Source organism: Macaca mulatta, chromosome 8, assembly GCF_049350105.2.
Source record: "Macaca mulatta isolate MMU2019108-1 chromosome 8, T2T-MMU8v2.0, whole genome shotgun sequence".
Classification (NCBI taxonomy): domain Eukaryota; kingdom Metazoa; phylum Chordata; class Mammalia; order Primates; family Cercopithecidae; genus Macaca; species Macaca mulatta.
This window is the reverse complement of record NC_133413.1, coordinates 14,327,317-14,345,905: the sequence shown is the minus strand read 5'-3', so window position 1 is coordinate 14,345,905 and position 18,589 is coordinate 14,327,317. Positions and strand designations below refer to the sequence as shown.

The 18,589-nt window shown below is 49.4% G+C and overlaps 1 long non-coding RNA gene across 1 annotated transcript; it reads left to right on the top strand.

Moving 5' to 3' along the window:
• The first annotated feature begins 243 nt into the window (after positions 1-243).
• Positions 244-17,196, top strand: LOC106996469 (uncharacterized). The gene is made up of 4 exons (XR_013397102.1): positions 244-431; positions 14,517-14,704; positions 15,445-15,636; positions 16,045-17,196. It is a non-coding gene; the product is annotated as an uncharacterized LOC106996469 (long non-coding RNA).
• The last annotated feature ends 1,393 nt before the right edge of the window (positions 17,197-18,589 follow it).

Sequence of the window (18,589 nt, the reverse complement as noted above, 5' to 3'; positions counted from 1 at the left end):
CCACCTGTGGCTCTACCCCCGCCTCTGCGGCCTTCCCCACCGCTAGCGCGGCCCCCACCTACGACGACCCCCGCGTAGGTCCTCCTGCCCACACGTGTCCCCCCGCCAGCCCCTGCCCCTACCCCTGCCCCTAGCCGTGCCCCTGCCCCTAGCCGCTCCCCCGCCCCCGCAGCCCCTCCAGTGCGCTCCGGCCCCGCCCATTGGCGCTGGGGCCGAGCAGGGGCGCGGGCCTGGCGGCGTTCCGAGTCGGGCGCGCGCGGGCAGGGTCCCCACTGCCTGCTGCGCAGCCGGACTAGCGGCTGCCCTCGGCCTTCTCGCCATGGACGCGGACGACTCCCGGGCCCCGAAGGGCTCCTTGCGGAAGTTTCTGAAGCACCTCTCCGGGGCCAGCAAGGCCATTGGCATGCTGACCAGCGTCGGGGATGTTCAAGGTGCGCGCACCCCTACCGGCGGCGAGGGGGGGACGGACGGAGAAGGGGAGAACAGGGCGAAGTGGATGTGGCAACGGGGCAGAAGGGGGGAAGCGATGGGAGGACCCGGGGAAAGGTGGGGAAGCGATGGGAAGAACCGGGGAGACGAGCGGGGAAGCGATGGGGAGAACTGGGGTGAAGCCCGTTACCCGGAGCGGCAGGGGTCCCTGCGGGGCGGCCTGAGCCGGCAAAGCAGCCCCGGGGTCCTTGCCGAGTGGGGCGGAGGAGGAAGGGACACGGCAGTAGGAACCTCCATCCGGAAGAGAGTGAGCTTTCCACCCCCTCCAGTTTATGTTTTAAATTGAGCCTGGCAGAGGGGGTCGCCTGGAGCGCCCTCGGGGGTCGTTCTCCCTCAGAGCTGTAGGAAGGGGCCGGGCTTCCCTTCCGAAGCGTGGGTACAGCGCGATCACTTCCTAAGTAGCCCCCGCCCCCTAACTCCTCCCCACGTCACCTCCCAGCATGTCGAGGAAGAAACGGCCAGGTCCCCGCGCGCCTTCTGTCGCCTCATGCCCTGCGCGGCGTGGGTGGGGTCCCGGCTGGCGGCGGGGGTGCTCTGGGTTCCCGCCTGGCGACTCCGAGGCGGTCCGGCAGCCCGTCGCTTTTCCGCTGGAAGAGTTTAAAAAAGGGTTTCCTGCGCTCGCATGTGCTGTCGCTTTTCGGCTCGTGACAAAACCGAAAACTAAAATGGGTCCCAGGCCCTCCCCGCCAGCCTCCGCGGACGGGAAGGACCAGGAAGCGGGGACTCCGGGACGTCAGCTGCGCCACGGCGCGGGCTCTGGGCTTCCCCTGCCCTGCAATGTAGAGGCGGCTCTCCAGGAGGGGCCAGAGTCTGGGCCCACGACGCGGGCGCGCCGGGAGGACATTTACCATTGACCGGCCGGAGGTGGTGGAGACTGCGCGCCCCAGGCCCCGGGTGCACGTGGGGGCGCCTGTGCCTGGACGGTGGAGCGCCCCGATCCTTGCAGCCCCTGGCGGGTAGATCTGCGCTTCCCAGGCGAACGCTACCTGGGAGCCTTAGCGATCGCGAGGGCTGGAGACGCGACGCGCCCCGAGCTGGGTTTTGATTTTTATTTTCCCGGTTCCTCCTGCCGCAGATGCGTGGAAAGGCCCGGATGGCGGATTTCCTGCCGTTTCGGGACCGCGCACTGCACAAGGATGGAGCGGGGATGAGCCCCCCGCCCACGGCCCCGGTGACCTTCCCTTCGCCCTTGAGTGCGCGGGGCGGGCGCGGGTGCTGTAGGTTGGGGCGCTGTGGGCGCCGCCCCGCCCGCCGCGAGCGCCTACGTGATGCCAGGTCCGTCGTCTCCTTGTGCCCAGGCCCGGACATCCGTATGCCGCGCGCTCCGCGAGCCCGCAGCGCAACCTCCCCAGGCCCAGCGCCCCCCGCGGGAGACCCCGGTGGCAGCGCCAGACCCCGCCCCGCAGCCCGACCCCCAGCGCCCCTGGGAAGTGCTCTGACGTTAGCGTTTTAGTAAAAGGACCCCCCCCTCCCAGCATCAGCATTCCTCCTGTAGGGTTGGATTCTCAGAGAAAAAAAAGGTGATGCAGCAGACGCTGGGATTGGAGAAATTACCAGAGTGAAGTGGAAATAGCCTGGCCAGCGTGACTTAAACCAGCCCGGAGATGTGCGAGTACGAATGGAACCGCCTGGGGTCGGGATAGGACCCAGAGTGGCTTCTCAGTCAAAGGCCTTCAGAAGCAGAGGGAACATCTTGAGTGACTTTACCGGGGCCGCGAAAGACGAGAAACCTTTGGCACGGGAAGAGGAAACGATCTCTGGAAGTCACCAGGGCGGGTGGAAGGTCAGGGGTTCAAGGTTATTTTGGAATTTAGGTGCTGTGCTTCCTGCACGGTGGCTCATGCTTGTCATTCCAGTGCATTTGGAGGCCGAGGCAGGAGGATCGCTTGAGCCCAGGAGTTCCAGAGCAGCCTGGACAACATAGTGAGACTCCGTGTCTACAAAAAATAAAAAAAAAAAGAAAGAAAGAAAAACACATTAAGATGCTGTATGTATTGGAAAATATTTATGGGTCATTCTTTTGAGCTCCATGTCCAAAAGCTTGCTAAAATGCTTGGGAGTTCGCGTACAGGCACGTGAGATTAGGATACAGTGGCAGAATCGCGGTGTTCTCTGTTACCCTGGTTTTGCCACCTGGGAGGAGTTACACATATTGAAGGTTTGTAAGTCAACGCCTCTTCTCTTCTGGGGAAAAAGGTATTTTGGAAACCAATATTATGTGGGAACGTGGCTTGATTGGTACAGCCTCGGCTTAATGGGAGACAGCTGCCCTCAGCTCTGCAGGTGGCATCAAATACGGTGGCCTCGAGCCCACATGGGTCACACCTGGGCTGTCCCTGGGGAAGCCCGCTATGGAAGGTCGCCTGGGCATTCTTTCCTTGGCAGAGCCGAAGTCACAATTTTTTGTAAACTCTAAAGAGCTTTACCCTTCCAAGATATGATCTTGAACCTGTTGGAGCATTTGGACGCATTTCTTTTAAGGAAGTTCACCTCCAGATGTGCTCAGAGGGCCTGGTCTTAGCTGCCACAGATTTACAAATTCTTACAGTAAGTAGGTTATTCCTCGAGAATTTATCTGTTGTGCCCCCATTCTTTTTGCCATTTTATTCTGATTCTATATTAGTACTTGATTTTCCCTGACGTAGAAGACTATTGCCTGTAGCTAGAGATCAGAGAACACATTCCCATTCAAGTATTAACTTCAGGGGAATTATCTGTCAGATGTGAAATTATGGTAAAATTCCATATATTAAAATGACCGTAGCTACCATTTGTTGAAAATATTTTGTATACTAGGAGCTTTACAATTCTTATCTCCAAGCCTAGATACATGATCCCAAGAGAGGCATGCCCTCATTTTGGAAGTGGGGAGAAAGACTCACAAAGAAAAATAACTTAGGTAAGGGCATGAGGTGCGTAGGTGATTGTGGTAGGAGCAAAACAGATCCTAATTCCAAATATTGTACTGTCCCTTAGACCACCAAGAGTACTTATGTCTGGCTGTGTCACCCAGGCTGGAGTGTAGTGGTGCCATCATAGCTCACTGCAGCCTCAAACTCCTGGGCTCAAGTGATCCTCCTGCCTCAGCCTTCTGAGTAGCAGGGAAGACAGGAATGCATCATCATGACCAGCTAATTGTTATTATTAATATTATTATTATTATTTCTGTAGAGACAGGATCTCACTATGCTGCTGAGACTGGCCTTGAACTCCTGGCCTCCTCTAGTGAGCCTCCTGCTTTGGCCTCCCAAAGAGCTGGGATTACAGACATGAGCCATCATGTCATGCCTCCACCATGCTTTTCAGGGGTGTTTCTTGGTGAAGCTCCTTAATCTAGTTAATGCTCAAAAGTGAGCAAAACCCAACTAGCTCAAAATTACACAGATATTCTTTGGGTGGTTTTGTGAGGGGAACGGAAAGTAACTTGTTATAGCGATGGGAGTCAAGGTGGCAAAAATCATATTAAGGGTTAATACCAACGCCATGGGCTGCTTTTCTTCCCCCAGTAGAGTTCATATTATTTAATTATAAGATAAAATTGAAAATCTCTTTCCTATATTCCTGACTACCCAGGCCTTGAATGAAGAAAGTATTTCTCCGGCTAGTTTTTTTTTTTTCCCCCCTACTTCTTTGGGTATCTTGTGTCTCAGACTGTGGGTTTTTTTTTTTTTTTTTCCCCTGCTTCTTTGGGTATCTTCTGTTGTCCCAAGACATGTCTGGAAACTTAAATTGATTTTCGCTCACCCTAAAATAAGCTCCGCAGCTCTGGATCACGGACTGACCATGACTAAGTGCCCACCGCCACGTCACGCTGTGCCACACACCAAGAGTGACTCATTGTCTTCGTCACAGGTTGTGGCTTCTGCAGGGCCTGGTGCCTGGTGGAGCTGAGTGTAGTGGGAAGTCCAGGTGCATCCTTAGGGTGGGCTGGATGCGAAAGCGGCGTCCTTTTTGCCTGTGGTGACGTGAACATCAATACAGTATTTATAGAAAGTTCATGTAAATGGAGTAAGTATCAACCTTTCCAATCCTAGTGAGAATAGCTAGCGTTTAGTGACTCTCTGTTATGTGGCAGGCCCTCAGTGATGCTGGTCACTGACTTATCCACACTTTACGCATGAGCAAGGGATGTCCGAGGTGTTCCAGCTTCCCTGAGTTCACAGAGCTCCGTGGTGTGGCCGGGCCCTGTGGCTGCAGCAGGGATGTTCAGGGCTGCGTGTAGCTGTGTCTTCGCTGGTGACCTTCCCTCGCCCAGCACCACGCCTGGCACATGACAGGAACGCAAGCGTTTGCTGCCTGCCTCCCGCCTGGAATCTCCACTGAGGAGCAGGAAACCAGGGGTTCTAGCTATCTTCTTTGTTTATGAAATCCTTTACAGGAATTCAACCCTCTCTAATCAAAATACCCAACATCCTCAGGTCAATATGTATAAACTGTTAAGACTTCAAGATTAGTACCTTAGAACCGAAGTCAGAAGTGTGGTTTCAATTGACTGGACATGCATTAGGTCAATGACACACATATTTATTGGACACCAGGCTTGAGCCCCACGTGGGCACCTTTGGTGTCTGAAGCAATATTCCTTGGGTGGTTTTGTGAGGGCAACAGAAAATGACTTTTTATAGCGATAGGAGTCAAGATGGCAAAAATGATATGAAGGCTTAGTACCAATATGATGGGCTGCTTTTCTTCCCCCAGTAGAGTTCATAGTATTTAATTTTAAGATAAAATTGAAAATCTCTGAAGCAATGCTTCGGAGCCCAGTAGGATGGAAGGGGAAACTGAGAACAGTGCCATTTCGCCTCACACAGCTCCGGCGCCCCTCACCATCCTCTGCACACACATTCTTTGATGGGATCTTTTCAGTGTAAAGTGCAGTAATTGATTTTGCAGAAATTACTGGGTCTGGGAGGCAGATGATGAGTGATAGTGTCACCCCGTGGCACAGTGGGAGATTTGTGTGATGGCATCATTTTCTATGAATGCAGACCGCTTTGTGTGCCATACTCGGAGGACCCTTCGAAGCTAGACATTTTGTCATCTTTGTCAAGCTCTACCAATCTGATGGACCGTCAGAAACAATTAAAATTAGAAAGATGAAGATACGGTAACAACGTGGTCAGGGCAAACGTCAGGATACCAGATTGCAAGTTCACAGTTGCCTTTCTGCTAAGAACGTGCGGGTGAATATGGAAAAGAGGGCCATGTGTCAGTAGTTGGGTTGCGTTTTGTGTTTCTTTTCTACAAGCCCTTTCTGGTGTGTTTGTGTATATTAGAGAGTAGCTGCCCAGAGGCTGCTGTTTCCCTCCCCACTCCTCGGTTCTCTCCATCTTCACCCCCAACTCCCAGTCCTTTGTTTGGAATTGCAGTCATTGTGCTTGTCAGGATGGAAGAGGCAGCCAGACACATGGCAGACCAGAGCACTGAGAGGCAGAGACTTACTCATAAGTCCCGCCCTGGCCCTGCTGTCTCGAGTGCTGAGATAGGGTCTCCGTGTTTTCCTCTGCAGAATGGAGGCATCACTCGGTCTCTGTCTTCTCTCCCTGTCTCTTTCTTCACTCCCCTCTTCCCTAACACACGTCTACAGTGAAAGTCTTCAGGAGGCAAAAGAGAAAAGGCTGGACTGTGCTGGACCCCCCAACCCCAGGGCCCATTTGCTGTCTTCCCAGCTTCCATGTGCCCAGAGTCACCTGGGGGAGCCTTCGGAGGTGCAGATCCTGACTGTATGGGTCTGAGTGAGGCTCCGACTCTCATGGGGAGGGGGAGGGCACCGGTGCTTCGGGTCCCCCTGGGGCCAGTGGGGTGGTTTGCAAATCGTGCAGATCAGCTTCTCCACTTCTCCAGGTTTCTCCAACGTGAGATGCTCCCAAGAGTCCTTTGGGATTGTTTTCTGACTTTGACCAGGATTTTGATGGAGAAGATTCGTTAATATAGGACCCCTTGTCTCAACTATGTAAATGATCTGATCTGAAGTTTTCTGAATGGAAAATGATTGAAAGGTTGGCATGCAGTAGCCTCGGGGAGTCATTCCTTCATATCTTTTCAGCTGTGTCTTACTACAATTAAGATTTTGTTTCTGTGTGTGGGGGGTTTTTTGAGATGGAGTCTCCCTCTGTTGCCCAGCTGGAGTGCAGTGTCTTGATCTGGGCTCACTGCAACCTCTACCTCCCGGGTTCAAGCGATTTTCCTGTCCCAGCCTCCCAAGTAGCTGGGATTACAGACTTGCACCACCATGCCCACCTGGGTTTTTTCTGTGTGTGTGTGTGTGTATCTTTAGTAGAGATGGGGTTTCACCTTGTTGGTCAGGCTGGTCTCGAACTCCTGACCTCAAGTGATCCACCTGCCTTGGCCTCCCAAAATGCTGGGATTACAGGCTTGAGCCACCACACCCAGGCTTATTTCTGTGTTTCTGTAATCATTTCGAAGATTAACGGACTGCCTTCGGTGAGTCAGGGCAGGCTTTAGGCAAAAGAACCAAGCCCTTTCCGCCCCTGGAGCTCTCACTCCTGCGGTGAGGCGGGTACAATGTGCCTGTAGCTGGACCTGAGAAGAAAAGTTCCTGTCTTATGAAAGGGCCCAGGGGAGCCTCTAGTTGGGGCCCTTTGACCTGACCCCACGGTGAGGGAGGAGTCGGTAGAGGAGGGTGGCCCAGAGGAGGACCTTGGATTTGCCTTAGGGGAACTGGGAAGCAGGTGGAGGGAAGCCGACTGACTGGGAAGCAGACTGACTGTCTCCGATAAGGGTGGTTCTGTGGAGAGGAGAGGACAGGACGGGAGGTCATGAGTTTAGGGTCTCACAAGAAGCGGCCACAGATGGAAGCTTATGGTGTGGGGCATGTGGCAGGGCAGCCCTATGCCCACAGACACACCCTGCCGAGGAGACCCAGGGACTTGAGTGTGTTGGGGCGGGGGGTAAATGGGCACTCAGCTATTACCGCTGGAAGGCAGAGCGTGTGAGCTGCGGCAGACACGGGCCGGTGGGGTAAAAGGAGTCTTCACAGCAGTGCTTAGAATAGCAGGAACTGGGAAAACCAGCAAAAAACTATCAATAGGAGATTAATGAATCCATTATGGCACCTGGAATGGAAGGAATTTTTGTCAGCGTTTAATAAGGAGCTTTGTGCTAGTTGAAAGTCAGGAGGTGCACAGTACACTCAAGGGCGGTATTGAAGAGCCGATTCCAGAGCAGCTCTGCACAGCAGATCCCCCTGGGGCCAGAGAGGCTGTTTGCAAATCCAAGCAGATCCGCTTCTTGGAGGTTTCTCCAACGGGAGCATCTCCCAGGATTGGGGCCTGCGTGGGTGGCTTGTGTTATATATGCAATTTTAAATGATCTACTTGCCACATTAAAGAAAGGCGGGCCGGGACAGGGGGACACTGGGTGCCATGACTCATGCCTGTAATCCCAGCACTTCGGGAGCCCAAGGCAGGTGGATCACTTGAGCCCAGGAGTTTGAGGCCAGCCTGGGCAACATGGAGAGACTCAATCTCTACAGAAAATACAAAACAATTATTCGGATGTGGCGGTGCACACCTACAGTCCCAGCCGCGTGGGAGATTGAGGTGGGAGGATTGCCTGAGCCCAGGAGTTGGAGGCTGCAGTGAGCTGTGACTGCACAGGTTCACTCCAGCCTGGGTAACAGAGAGAGACCCTATCTAAAAAAAAAAAAAAGTTAAAAAAAAAAAACACTTTTATATTCAGCCAACTATTTTGATAATAATCAGTTATTGTGTTGATTATTAATATTTTACACTGTTTTCCATACTAAGTCTTTGAAATCCATTGTGTAAAGAATCTTAAAGTACATCTCCATGTGGACAGTATGCACTTGGCCAGCGACTCCTCTGAGGGACAGTGTGGTCACAGCGATGGGTGGCGTGTCCTGCCTGTATGTAGAAGGTCCCCGTGTGGGTGTTTCTGTGAAGGCCCTGAGGGATGTGCAAGGGAGGGCCGACACCGTACCAGCCACGCAGAGGGCTCTCCGATTGTCAATGGCAGCCCTTCCTCCTCCCCACCCTCTTAACACCTCCCACCCCACTTGTTATTTTTCTCCTCAGTGCTTATGGCCATCCACCCATGGGCATCATGCATTTGTTCACTGTGTTTCTTGCTTTCGGGTCTCTCCTGATCAGAACAAGCTCCGCCAGAACCATTTTGTCACGGATGCATCCACATAGCACCCGGCAGCGATGGCACTTGGGGCACCTGAGGTGGACAGTGGGCCGGTGGTTGAGTGAAGGGCCCGGCAGATTTATCTCAAGCCCTCCCCTGACCCTACCGGAAGACACGGTGGTCTGCACAGTCCAGATAGTCAGAGAGGCCCCCGGCTCGATGACTTTGACCCGGCGGGGGTGGGGAGGGGGGAACAGCACGTTGACAGAATCGCCCCTTGGTATCCCACCTCCCCATGCCTACATAATCCCTACATTGTCAAAGGAGAGACCCCTAGAAGGAGCTTTGGCAGCAGGAGTGAGGTCAGCGCAGTGTAAGCTCATTTTCTGACAAACCAGTGGCAGCAGTCGGCAAACTGACTTTATTTCTCAAAAAGAATTTATGCATCGAAATTAACAAGTGAGCAATCAGCAGTGTGGGAAAATTCAGGAAAAGCAGTTCAGTGCCGTGAGAGAGGGCGAGGCAGGGAGCTTTATTTCTCCAGACAACGGAGGAGGTAAAAGAATAGACCGAGATTATTTCATTAGATTTCATTTATTCTTACTTTTTTTTTTTTTTTTTTTTTTGAGACGGAATCTCTCTCTGTTACCCAGGCTGGAGTGCTGTGGCAGAATCTTGGCTCACTGTAACCTCCGCCTCCCGGGTTCAAGCGATTCTCTTGCCTAAACCTCCCAAGTAGCTGGGACTACAGGCACACGCCACCACGCCCGGCTCAATTTTCTTTGTATTTTTAGTAGAGACGGGTTTCACCCTGTTAGCTAGGATGGTCTCAATCTCCTGACCTCGTGATCTGCCGGCCTTGGCCTCCCAAAGCCCTGGGATTACAGGCATGAGCCATCACGGCCAGCCTATTCCTTACTTTTTTTTTTTTTTTTTTAAATACAGTTTAGATTTTATCAGAGCAGAATCCCAGGAAACTGAGATTTGTAAACTGGGAAATCCAGCTCCTCCAAGTAGCCAGGAAATAAGGGTGACCTCAGTCATTCTTGCTGGCCCTGGTGTGGGCCGGGGATGACTCTGACTCAAGGAAGAAGCGGTCTTGTGACTGTCTTACCCGCACTGTGGTTTAGTAAGAAGGTGTTAAAAAGTGTGTCATATGAAGAAAGTGATTTAATAACTGGTCAGAGTAATGACCACGTATTTCCTATGTAACCACTCCCTCGTTATCTCCAACTTTATCTTTGGTTCTCATGACAAGATTATCACTTCCCTGAAAATTGGGGTTTTTGCAAATGACGAAGAGGAGTTTTTCCAAATGGTAATGTTCTTCTTTGGTGGGAAGATGTTTTCTCCTGGAAATCCTTAGGAAAGTTATTTGGTTCTTGGGTTGGGCTCCCAAAACCAAATGAAATGAGATGGATTATCCCCAGGATACCTGAGATATAAGGACAATCTGTAGCTTGAGTGTGGAGTGAAAGACACTGAAACTGCCCTTTGTCCCAAATAGCTGTGTGCTGGGGCCCTAGAGAGCCCTAAGGAGATGCTGAAACAGGTGACGTTTACCTGTGAGGCTGAAAGCACTCATTGCCAGGCTGTGAAAGCCCACACTGCAGGTCTTTGTCCCTGTCCTGTGGGTGACAGAGCCTGCCAGTAAATGCTGGTGCATTTCCTTCTTGCTCTTCATCCACCCATGTTCTCCTCCCTCCTAACCCCTCACTGAATGTTCCTGGGGCTTCCTCAGGTTTCACCCTGCAGGGCCCAGCAGGAGGCAGCTGATTTGCAGTCCTCACCATTCAGAAGTTCAGAGGGAGGGCTTAGAACCACACAGGCTCCACCCCCAGGCAATTAAGTGATCATCTGCCCTCAGCAGGCATTATTTTCCTTCAAGTTCCCATTGATGACTCTAAGGCACAGGCATTGTAATAGAGGAAATCAGGAAGTCTTGAAAGTTAAAACGAAATAAGACTAGGGTTTGCACTGCAGCTTCACCACTTCACTAAGGTCGTTACCTTCCAGTAATCAGTTTATCCCCCTCAGAGCCTCAGCTTTCTCATCCCTCCAGCGAGGTGTCAGGAGCTCTGCGGGCTTCCTGTGAGAATCATCCCTGTGACGGCTCTGGCTGTGGGTGTGCAGTCAGCAAGGGACGCCCTACTAGGTCCCACCAAGTGCTGCCAGCCCCTGAGCTCAAGGATGACACGTGAAGAAAAGCCCTTCGCAATGTAGGGCTCCATCCCACCAATGTGCAAGTGAATAGAAGTCCTTTCAGGACCTAGTATTGTGTATTTTTAAGTGTGGTGCCCTGTCCCCTGGAAATTGATAGAAATGCACGTTCCCAGGTTCCCTCTCCACCTGTGAAACCTTGGGAGTGGCCCAGCCACCCGGGGTGCGGCGGCCACCGCTGGTGATCTCCTGCTGTGGGGTGATGTCACTGTTCTTTCTGGGAGGGTGCAGGTGGACCCAGGGGTGGGGGGTGGGGAGAATCCTGCAGGGATTTCAGGGACTGAGTTTAGTGCTGGGGTTCATTTTTACTCTGCACAGGAGTCTCCTGGGGTCACCTTGTGTATCATGTCCAGCTTTTTTTTTTTTTTTTTTTTTTTTGAGACAGTGTCTTGCTCTGTCACCCAGGCTGCAGTGCGGGTGGCACAATCTCCACTCACTGCAAGCCCCTCCTCCCGGGTTCACGCCATTCTCCCGCCTCAGCCTCCTGAGTAGCTGGGACTGCAGGTGCCTGCCACCATGCCTGGCTAATTTTTGTATTTTTAGTAGAGATAGAGTTTCACCATGTTGATTAGGCTGGTCTTGAACTCCTGACCTCAGGTGATCTCCCCACCTCAGCCTCCCAAAGTGCTGGAATTAAGGCATGAGCTACCATGCCCGGTGGGCTAATTTTTAAGTTTTACAGATGGGTTCTCACTGTTACCCATGCTGGTCTCAAACTCCTGGCCTCAAGCAATCCTCCCATCTTGGCCTCCCAAAGTGCTTGGATTTGCAAGCATGAGCCACCACACCTAGCCAAACATTGATCTTTCATTTTAAACTTCATCTAGAGATGTGACAAAAACCAAATGAGGTATTTGTTAAAATACTTTATAACCCTAGTACAGTAATAGAGTAATCCAACTGACAATTTCACAAAACTCAACTTTTGGCAACAAGTTCAAGGTTATACATGTTAATAAAGATAATACATTTATTCAATCAGAGGAAAAAGGTTACAATGACAGAATTTATCTTTTTCTTTATTATGTTGCCTGAGCTATGGTTAAGGTTTGGGGAACTGGTATCTTAAAGAACCTTCAGAAATGTCTCATTCTAGAATTTAGAAACAAACTTTACACTCTCGGGGTTGAGAGAATCCAGGAACAATCACCACCCCTAGTGTCCAGATGCTACTCTTCAAAGGCCCTTCCCCACTAGCCACAGAAATCAGGGCTCCCTGGGAAACAGACAGTTGAGCCTCTGAAGCAGGGGGGCCCTGGCTGTGCATGCTTTAGGGAGGTGAGGGTGGGGGCCTAGAAACCAAAGAAGTGAGACCAAAATGGGCCAACAGCTGGGGCAAATGTGGGCATAAAAATAAATTCCATCTGATCACATAGTCTCAAATATGTACATGTACAGAAATATTTCTCTGACGTCACAGGGGTACTAAAAAACAAAACAAAAGACGGGGGGAAAAAAGAAGAAAAGAAATAACTCTCTTCCCCATGGTGGGCGCACTGGCTTACACCTGTAATCCTAGCACTTTGGGAGGTCAAGGTGGGCAGATTGTTTGAACTCAGGAGATCGAGACCAGCCTGGGCACCACGGCAAGACTCTGTCTCTACAAAAAAATGTAAGCACTAGCTGGGCATGGTGGTGCACACCTGTAGTCCCAGCTACTCAGGAGGCTGAGGTGGCTCAGGAGGCTGAGGCTGCAGTAAGCTAAGACCATGCCACTGTACTCCAGCCTGGGGGACAGAACCAGACCCTGTCTTTAAAAAAAAAAAAAAAAAAAAAAAAAAGACAGCCTCTTCTGTCATCATTAGAGGTAGCTCCCGCACCACCCTAACTCCTCCTCAAACTGGACTTCCCAGGGAGAGCAGCCGCCCCTGCCTTTTCCACAGAACCATACTTCAAGATAACCTGACAGACCCAGCTGATGTGGAGCTCTTCTTTGAAGAAGTCCAGCAAACGAATGAAGAATTACAGAATTTGAAAACTTCACAAACTCTAATAAATGATTCAGGCAATAATCCTCAATGAATATGAAAACCATTAATAGGTTGATGAGGAACTCGTTATCACAGGACACCAGAAACTCAAGTGCACCAGCTGCTCCGTGGCTGAAGGGAAAAAGCAGATCTTCACAAGACAGTGGCCGACTCTCAGCATGCACCCCGCTGGCGTGAGACCCCCAGTGGAGGCAAGCAGGCCTCACACGAAGGTAGGATGTGGCCATCTATGCAGAACTCCCCACGAGGGACTCTGCCTGAAAAGGCACAGCCTGACTCAAACTAAGTCTTTGGATCTAAGTTCCAGTTCTCAGGAAACACAGGAACATGGCACCCAACACCACACAGGAGCAGCCAGGACACCTGGAAAGTGAGAGCGCCCGGAGGAAACCCGGCCTGCACACTCCTCTGCCGTCCGAGAGGGTGCCCGGGAGAGACCCGGGCTGAGCAGCTGTGATCTGTGGGACCCTGTGCCACAAACACTTTGAGGCCAACTAGAAAATTTGAATATGGAATAAGAAATAGGCAGTTTTAAGAAAGTATGCTTTATTCTATTAAAACTGAAAATGGCATTAGCTCATGTAAGAAAGAATCCTCATGTTTTAGGGTCACAAATTCAAATATTTAGGGGTAAATGATGACATTCATAATTTACTTCCAAAAACTTCACAAGGAAAAGGATATCTATTATGTGATAAGTGTTTAGGGGCTCATTATCCTAGTCTACTTTTCTGTGTGCTTGAAAGTTTTCATAATTCTTTTTACATAAAATAATGTTGCAAATATGTTTTTACATTAGCATTTCTATGTAAATTATTAGTGTTTTATATAATACATATAACTATATTATTATGATAATGCACTCATATTAGTGACATAAGAAACAAGCGATGTATCAGAAAGTGAGGATATAATTAAGGTTCTGTGACTGCGTCCACTATCGGAAGAGCACTTCTCTGTGCCAAGGACAGGCTCGAAGCTTCACACACCCTGGGTCGGATTGGGCACCATCCATGCACCCCCACTCTCCATGCAACAAAGCTGGAAGTGAAGCAAGAAGCTGGGGGCCAGGACCCTCCTCTGGGGGTCTCTAAACACCGTGTTTGTAACCACCATGCTGAGCCCACTGAAGGCTATCATTGTAAATGTCCAAAATCAATGTCCAAGTAAGATAGGCAAACTTAGGCCAAGAATCTTACCTATAGTTAGATATTTCTTAAGCATCGCTAAATGTGAGAGAAGCCATGTCATGAAAATGTAAGGACACAAGTCAATTTTTCACAATCCACCATCAAACTTTTCCAACAAAATATTACCTAGCATTGCTTGGGTGATCGTGAGTGGCATGAAATTGCTTAAGCTGCTCCCACGTAAGCTCCGGGATGCACAGTGGGTCACCCCCAGAGACCACTGAGTACGTGTGGTGGGGAAGAAATCTGTTTTGAAGGTGCTGGGAGAATATCCTCTCATTGTCTGTCTTGAAATGTGAAGTAAATAAATAAGAATATGTACATATAAACTAATACACACACACTACATTACTTACAATATAGCCAATCGATCACATTCTGGTGCATATGCCTGTAATACTCTGCAAATAAAACTGTTCTAATGGTAAAAAAAACAAAAAACAAAAAACAAAAAAAAACCACCCCTGCAGGCATTGTTTAACACTGTATTCAATCACTCATCACCCATGCACAGGATCCAAGGATTGAGAACAATGGACATTTTGATGTGTGTTGCAACAAACTCATAGCGGAGGGCTGTAAATCGGAGGGATCACCAGGTCTGCCTACCAGCCACCAGGCAAGTGGGGAGAAGCTGTCACCCCAACTTGAGTTTCAAGAAGACTCCTTGGAAGAAAAGACCACCAAATTGAGAATGAAAAGGTAAGAAATAGTTCACCAGCTGAGGGGGGCTACAGAAATCAGAGAGCAGGCCACCTGTGTGCCTCAGGGACACCAGCACAGGCAGGTTGTCAAAGTCACAAGGGGACATGAAGACATGGGCCCAGGACAGCAGCTCTTAATCCAAAATGGTCTCAAGACTCCTTTACACCCTGAAAAATTAACCCATTTATGCCTGAGGTTGCAATTTTTCTTTTTAAAAATCAGACCTTGGCAATGACCTTGAGCTGTAGGATATAAATAACTCCCACAAGCTTAGGATTCCAATAATGGAACACTAGGCACAAATGGGTTTTAACGAAGACCCAAACAACTTTTGATTATGTAGGCTTTTTTTGCCTGTGTAGGTACCTGTGTGTGTTTATATAATTTTTCTATATTCTAAATTAAAGTTGATTAAAAAATTAAAGTATTAAAAAATACTTATGCATTAAGGTAAGCCATCATTACATGTTAATATAAGTATGTTTGAAAAATACTTCTCATAACAAAGTAAAAAACCAACTACTTAGAATGATGCTGTGTTGCCTTTTTTTGCAAATCTCTGTAGTGTCTGGCTCAGAGGTGAAGCTGGACTCCCTCATCTGCTCTGTATCCAGCTTGCTGTGTGTCACACACCTCACCACGCAGCCTCTAGAAAGTACACCATGTACTTGGGCAAGAATGAGTGAAAAAGACAATGTGTTGATAGTGGTATGAAAATAGCTTTTGTCTCACTGCAGATCATACGCGGGGGTCGTCAGACATGGTCTGAGACTCTGGGAAGAACAGCAGCCTGGCCCTGCTACCCCCTGGCTTCTGCTCACAGCACTGACCCCAGCTAATCCAAGAACATGTCACCTATAATGAGACTATTGAAGAAAAATCAACCATCTTTCAGATGTGTCTATATCATGGTACGGTACATGGGTAAGGTAAGCTGAACACAACATAAAAAAGAAAACTTACAAACCCTCCCTTCATCTAAGATGACTCCTTTAAAGACCAAGGGCATCTGGGGGTCACTGGAGTTCTCATGTTCCAGCCGCCATCCTTCCTGCCTGAGGACAAATAATTATAAGCGGACAGTGACTCAAATACTAAAGTCTGTATCAACTAGTTAATCACTCATGACGTACCAGAAATCCAGCTCATGTAAACCTGGGGAAAAGGTGGCATCCAAATACACTGAGAGGAGATTCTGATAGTCCTTGGGATTTTGTGTGGAAAATGGATCCAGAGTATAATCACTAGCTGGGTACAAAGGAAAAGTGAAATTGTAAAATTTAACAGATTTCTACTAAAATTATTGAATCTCAAGCCTCATTTCCCCTTTGTCCTAGGACAGTAAGTTGTAGCTATTCTTGAGATGGGGCAGTGGCTCCATGCTCTGGCCCCCAACCTCAGCAGCTGTCCCAGCTCATCACCTTGAGTGCCGGCTTTCCCATCCCGTCTCAGGATCTGCACTGGACGGGCACCAGGTCTTTCTTCAGCGAACATCTAAACTCTCTCAAGTGTCTCCAGAGACTTTCACACGTCTACAAAGATGACCTCATTCTGTAAGAGCATGGATTTAACTTGCTCTTCGATGTCACTCCTTCACAGAGTGCACTGTTCATCGTCACCCTATCCACCAGCGTCAGTCTTACTAAAAGTCATACATCAATGTTAGTGGTAACTCTGGAGGCCTGGCATTGTAGTGATATCCCGAAGAGAAAATTGTTCTGAACCTTTCTGGGAAAAGTTCACGTACGTTTTTTTCAAATGCTAGTTTTTATAATCTCGCTACCATGTGGCTTTCCTGAAGAATGAAATTTCTGTCGTCCTTCAAGTAGAGAGAGGTAAAACTTTTTCTAGAACATGAATTGCCCACTCCTGTCATCCCTTCTCAGAAACTAACTGAATTCCAGTGGGTGCGCCTGGCAAACGCAAACACGGTTTCCGTTCAGGATGCTGGTCTTACCTGTGAAGGCAAACGCGGTTTCCGTTCAGGATGCTGGTCTTACCTGTGAAGGCGTTCATGAACGTGGAGAGGGGCCGGCTCAACATTTTGAAGAAAGGGTCTCTGCACGGATATTTCCGAGACCCACAAAGGACGGTGTGCTCAAGAATGTGAGGAACACCGGTGCTGTCCATGGGAGTGGTGCCGAACTGCACGCTAGGGAAGAAGGAACGGCACGCCAGGGAAGGGGGAGGAATAAGGAACAGAAGGCCAGGGACGGGGAGGAACAGAACGCTAGGGAAGGAGAATGACTAGAATACAAAACGTTCATCTTAGTGCTGCGGACACAGTTCCCAGATGCATCATCACCTCAGGCTACTAGAAATTATCATTCTGACACCACAATCCTCCAACACAGGGTCTCCCAACTCTAATGTAAATCATTGATTCAGACTATAACATTGTATTTTGATGAGATTGTAAGTCCCTGTAAGCTTTTCCTTATTTTTCAAGATGCTCTGTCAATAAAAATACTAGTGAGATGATATTTAAACCACGTAACATACAGTCAGTGCTTTAAACCAAGCTTGTCTAACCCACAGCCTGCAGTCCGCATGCTCAGGATGGCTTGGAATGCATCCCAACACAATCCCTACACTTTCTTAAAACATTGAGGTCCTCTATTTTTTTTTTTTTTTTTTTTTAGCTCATCAACTGTCCTTAGTGTTAGTGTATTTAGTGTGTGGCCTAAGACAGTTGTGGCACAGGGAAGCCAAAAGATTGGACATCCTTGATTTAAAGAAAACATTCAAGACCATGTTCTTACAATGCACGACGTACCTGAACAGATTATTCCTGTCTTCTCTGGCCAGGTGTAAATACCTGGCTCTTGTGTCATTGTGGCTGAGCTTCATGGCCGTCAGGAACAGCTCGGGAAGAGATGTCACCTGAGTTAACCAGAAAAACACGAGCAGTTAAACGTAGACAAAATAGCCTGTGAAATGGTGATCTTCGACACACTGAGAAAACTGGCTTTTCTGCCTGAAATTAGATGATGCCGGGAAGCCAGTATTTCAGAGCTGGAGAGAACAGAACCATCCTGTCCAAGTCCCTTATCCTACAAACAAGGAAAGGAAGACCTAAAGAAGGCCGATGAGAATGTGTGTGTGTATATGTATATTTTTGAGTGCTTATTATTGGCTAGGTATTTTCCATTTTTTTATTTTTTAAATTTTTTATTCTTTTTTGGCTAGGCATTTTCTAATCATGTCACATAGAATCCTGTGACGGAGGTATTCTCATCCTCATTTACAGATGAAACAACTGAGGCTCAGGGTGATGAAACAAGCTGCCCGAATCAGAGCCAGGATTCGCCCTGGTGTCTGCCCTTCCCACGGTACTGTGCTGCACCTAAGTAACACAGCACCCTTTCCAACACCTGCTGAGTGCCTCCTGCTTTTGTGTACTGCACCTCAGTAACACAGCACCCCTTCCAACATCGGCTGTGTGCCTCCTGTTTCTGTGCATATATTCTCCTGTAGTGCGAAGCACGGGCCTGCAGGACGGGCAATGCTGGAGTGGGCTAGCCGGCGACAGCGGGGAGAGGGTCCAGGATCAGTCTTTGCTTCTCCTAGTTTGGGATGGATTCTCGGTGGTAGCTGTAAGCACTAAGCTGGGGCTTCCAGAACAGCTGGAGGGGCTGGGAGGATAGAAATGCCCCCCAAAAAGATGAGACTCCCCACTCCTGGGGCAGGGTGGAAGATCTTCTCCTACCTTAGGCAAGCCTCCTGGTAAGTGTCCATACTCTTTGGTATGAAAGAAACTGTCTTCTCTTCCAGTCAGGCCAGCCGGCCCAGCCCTCTCCCACAATCACATACCACGTCCCTGTGATCACCACGCCACTTGCCACTCCCTCCGTCCAGGTGCCATGAGTCACCTGGCCAAGC